A 5,508-nucleotide genomic window follows, 5' to 3' on the forward strand; every position below is an offset into this window, starting at 1 on the left:
TGGTTAACAGCTATTACTGGAATATTTTGTATCCTCTTCAAATGAGGACAGAAGCAAAGTAATTGTTCATTTCATCCACAGTTTCCTTATTATCTACTACTAGGGCGGCACAGTGGCTAGCACTGCTGCCTACAGTGCCAGGGACCCGGGTTCAATTGCACCCTCATAGAACATAACAGCGCAGTACAGGCCCTTCGGCCCTCGATGTTGCGCCGACCTGTGAAACCAATCTGAAGACCATCTAACCTAAACTATTCCATTATCATCCATATGTTTATCCAATGACCATTTAAATGCCCTTAAAGTTGGCGAGTCTACTACTGTTGCAGGCAGGGCATTCCACACCCTTACTACTCTGAGTAAAGAACCTACCTCTGACATCTGTCCTATATCTATCAACCCTCAATTTAAAGCTATGTCCCCTCGTGCTAGCCATCACCATCCAAGGAAAAAGGCTCCCACTGTCCACCCCATCTAATCCTCTGATCATCTTGTTATGTCTCTATTAAGTCACCTCTTAACCTTCTTCTCTCTAACGAAAACAGCCTCAAGTCCCTCAGCCTTTCCTCATAAGACCTTCCCTCCATACCAAGCAACATCCTGGTAAATCTCCTCTGCACCCTTTCCAATGCTTCCACATCCTTCCTATAATGTGGTGACCAGAACTGTACGCAATACTCCAAGTGCGGCCGCACCAGAGTTTTGTACAGCTGAAACATGACCTCATGGCTCCGAAACTCAATCCCTCTACCAATAAAACCTAACACACCGTACGCCTTCTTAACAACGCTATCAACCTGGGTGGCAACTTTCAGTGATCTATGCACATGGACACCAAGATCTCTCTGCTCATCCACACTACCAAGAATCTTACCATTAGCACAATACTCTGTTACTCCTTCCAAAGTGAATCACCTCACACTTTTCCGCATTACACTCCATTTGCCACCTCTCAGCCCAGCTCTGCAGCTTATCTATGTCCCTCTGTAACCTGCAACATCCTTCCGCACTATCCACAACTCCACCGACTTTGGTGTCATCTGCAAATTTACTAACCCATCCTTCTACGCCCTCATCCAGGTCATTTATAAAAATGACAAACAGCAGTGGCCCCAAAACTGATCCTTGAGGTACACCACTAGTAACTGAACTCCAGGACGAACATTTCCCATCAACCACCACCCTCTGTCTTCTTACAGATTGCCAATTTCTGATCCAAACCGCTAACATCACCCTCAAGCCCATGCCTCCGTATTTTCTGCAATAGCCTACCATGGGGAACCTTATCAAACGCTTTACTGAAATCCATATACACCACATCAACCGCTTTACCCTCATCCACTTGTTTGGTCACCTGCTCAAAGAACTCAATAAGGTTTGTGAGGCACGACCTACCCTTCACAAAACCGTGTTGACTATCCCTAATGCGACTGTCTTTGTGGAGTTTATACGTTCTCCTTGCGTGTGTGTGGTTTTGCTCCGGTTTCTTCCCACAGTCCAAAGATGTGCAGACTAGGTGAATTGGCCTTGCTTAGATTACCCACAGTGCTCAGGGAGGTGTAGATGAGGGAGATGGGTCTGGGTGAGGGAGATGGGTCTGGGTGGGATGCTCTGAGGGTCATTGTGGACTTGTTGGGCCAAAGGGCCTGGTTCCACACTGTAGGGATTCTATGATCTATTAACTCCTCGCTTTCACTCTTTTAGACACCAATTTCACTTCATTTACTCTTTTCATTTTGAAATACCGATAGAAACTCCTGACATCTTTTTCTCACACATTGCTGGCTAGTTCCTTTCATATTCTAACTGTTTTCTGAATATCAGTTTAGGCATTTTCTGCTGTCCTTTAAATAATGTATCAATCATCTGACTTTTTCAATAAGTTTGACGCTTTCCTTAACTTCTTTAGCTATCCACAGTACTTCCTCTCCTGTCTTCCCTCTATTTTTTAACTGCTGCATGATTTCATAGGTCCATGTGTGGCAGTGACTTCTGTATGTGGAAGTCACATTTTGAGGCTATTAATTAATCCTATCAGATTACAAAATACCAAACCTCACACAATCTGCTCTCTGTTTGCACAAAGCACTGCTCTAAAAAACTATCTTGAAGCATTCTATGAACTCCTGAACTAGGTTACAACTGCCAATCTGATTTTACCAGTATATGCATAGAATAAAATCACCTATGATTGCTGTTCCTTTATCAGCAACACTCAATATTTCTTTTAATATACTTTGTCCTGTATTGTGGTTACTGTCCAGGATTCTGTGACATTCTTCATTCTTCATTGAACCTTTCTTTTTAGAATAGGATAGTAATTTATTGCCACTTTTGTACTTTCATTTAAACAAAAAAAAGTACAAAGCCTTAAGTTGTCATACTCCAGTGCCATTTTAATAACAAATTATATATATTTTAAAAAAAGACAAAAGTCCACTTTAGCTCAACTCATGACGTCAGGGCTCATGATGATTGATGAAACCGGACACTGAAAGGAAACAATGCTGTTGGATGCTAGTTATGGGAAGACCTTTTCAAACTGTCTTACATATAACTTTGAGATAGTAAGAACTGCCAATGCTGGAGTCAGAGATGACAGTGTGGAGCTGGAGGAACACAGCAGGCCAGGCAGCATCAGAGGAGCAGGAAAGCTGATGTTTCGGGTCTGGACCCTTCAGACTCTTCTTTCTGAAGAAGGGTCCAGACCCGAAACATCAGCTTTCCTGCTCCTCTGATGCTGCTTGGCCTGCTGTGTTCATCCAGCTCTATACCTTGTTATCTCAGATTCTCCAGCGTCGACAGTTCCTACTATCTTAGGAAATGAAGCTATGTTTTTTCAAAATGAGGCCTCTGGTAAGAAATTATGTTGTTAAACCATCATTTAAAGCAAGATGGAAGATATTCTAGCAGGGTGGATTCCCTAGGCATATTTTTTCCCCCCTATCTGACACCAGAGGCTGGATATTAGCACATTAGCTTGAAGCTGTGCATGTAGTGTGGGAAAAGGAGGGAAGGTGGAATGAAGTAACACAATGTGGAACTGGAGGAACACAGTAGGCCAGACAACAGAGGAGCAGGAAAGTTGATGTTTCAGGTTGGGACCCTACTTCAGAATAAAAAATGAGAATTGTTTTTCTGAAGGGTGCCAACCCGAAATGTCAACTTTCCTGCTCCTCTGATGCTGCCTGGTCTGCTGTGCTCCTCCAGCTCCACATGTTATCTCTGACTCCAACATCTGCAGTTCTCACTATCTCAAAGTGGAATCAGGATTGCTTTGTAGTCAGATTATGCCAAAGTTAATGACAGGTCCTGATAATTTGTGCTTTTGTTTCCAAGCTTCATCCAGCCACATTGAGAGATTGGCTATTGGGCACGTAAGCCTTCAGCACCTGTCCGAAACAGCAAGTAGAAACGAGGGATGCTGATAGGAAGGAATCATGAGTTTGACAGAAGGGGGTGGGGTTGATCTGAAAGGTAATTGGCGGGGATACTGGAGCCTTTGGGGGTTGGAAGCTTGCAGATTGAGTGCTTGAGATAGGTGTGGTAGAGGATTTGGGGGCCATAGGAAGTGGTTAATACTAGAAGGGTCTAGGGGGACATCAGTGACCTCAGAGGAGAAATCAGAAAAGAACTGGTAAAGAAGGTTAGAGGATCCAGAGTGGAAAGGGGAATAGAGGACTTGGTGCAGGAGAAGACATAGGGAATAGGAGTCTTGGAGGGTAGGAGACAGTGGAATTGTTTCAGGGGAAAATCAATGTTCTTGGGTAAATTAGAAGTTTGACAGGATATCAGAAAAGCTGGAGTAAGATCAAAAAGGGCACAGAAGAGAGATCAGAAGACTTAGTGGAGAAGGAGATCAAAAGCTTGTGGGGAGAAATTGAACAAGCTGAAGATGTAAATGGTCGGGATACAATTCGTCCATTTTCTTTCCCACCTATCCACCCCACCCTTCCCACTGACTAATCTCCACTACTCCCTACCTGCATCCACCTATCACCATCCCAACTGCCTTCCCCCAGCCCCAACCCCCATTTATTTCCAAGCTCCCTTCCCCACCCTAGTCCTGATGAAGGGTGTAAACTTGAAACATCGACTTTCCTGCTCCTCTGATGCTGCATGACCTGCTGTTTCCTCTAGCTCCACACTGTATTGATAGAATACTCCTCACTTGCCTGGATAGATGCAGCTCCAATAACGCTGAAGAAGCAGGAGGTGGGCAGCATGGTGGCTCAGTGGTTAGCACCGCTCCATCATAGCACCAGGGACCCAGGTTCAATTCCACCCTCAAGCAACTGTGTGTGGAGTTTGCAAATTCTCCCTGTGTCTGCGTGGGTTTCCACCCACAGTCCAAAGATGTGTAGGCTAGGTGGATTGGCCATACTAAATTGCCCATAGTGTTCAGGGATGTGTGGGTTATAGGGGGAATGGGATGCTCTGAGGGTCAGTGTGGACTTGTTGGGCTGAAGGGCCTGTTTCCACACTGCAGGGATTCTATGATCTACAATGTATGAAGCCTGACACAATTCTGGACAAAGCAACCCACTTGACTGGTGCCACATCCACAAGCATCCACTTTCTCCATCATTAAATGCTCAATAACAGTAATGAGTACTATCTACAAGATGCACTGCAGAAATTCATCAAAGATCCGGAGGCAGCACCGACTAGACCCGAGGACACTTCCATCCGGAAGGACTCAGGCAGCAAATGCATGGGAACACCACCCCCTGCAAGTTGCTCTCCAAGCTACTCCGCATCCTGAGTGGAAAATATATCACCTTTCTTTCAGAGTCACTGGGTCCAGAACCTGAAACTTGTTCTCTAAAGACATTGTGGCTCTAACTGCAGCACATCAGCTGCAGCACTAGAAGACGGCAGCTCACCACCAGAGATTCAGTGATTTTGTGATTCTTATAAAAAAAACTTCGAAATAAAATTATTTTCTCTTTCGGAATTTCAAGAAATGTGTTTAAACTTACATTAATATGAAAATTATACAAATGTATTAAAAAAAACTTGAAAGTAACTCGAAGACTGATCCAGTTTCGGTTTAGGTAAACTTTCATTTTAAGTTTCGTGTTGTCTTCATGAGCACTCGCTCGCAAATTTTTAATGGCAACTGATAATTTCATTCAAGTATATTTACCACAAATTGCTCCCGATTTCCACAACTCATAAGTAACAGAATACAAAAATGAAACGTACCATCTCTTTCCAGGAAAGCCACGACGACATTCCCCTTTTCAACAAGCTCAACATCACATTCTCCACCACCTGATTTTTACTTGCTCTGAAAGTAGGCTGCTAATTTTGTTTTAATGCCTTTCTTTGCAATCTGTGAAAAATTTGTAACTAAGATAGCAAAACCGCCACCTTCGCTCGCCATGTCTCACTTAAAATATCCAGAACCCGTCCTCAGCCCCGTTTTTATACACTGGGGTGTGGCATTAAAACTTCAGTCAACCGACGAAGTTCGCTACATCTCAAACACGGCTAAAATTTTCT

This window comes from Rhincodon typus, chromosome 2, assembly GCF_021869965.1.
Source record: "Rhincodon typus isolate 14 chromosome 2, sRhiTyp1.1, whole genome shotgun sequence".
In the NCBI taxonomy this organism is placed as follows: domain Eukaryota; kingdom Metazoa; phylum Chordata; class Chondrichthyes; order Orectolobiformes; family Rhincodontidae; genus Rhincodon; species Rhincodon typus.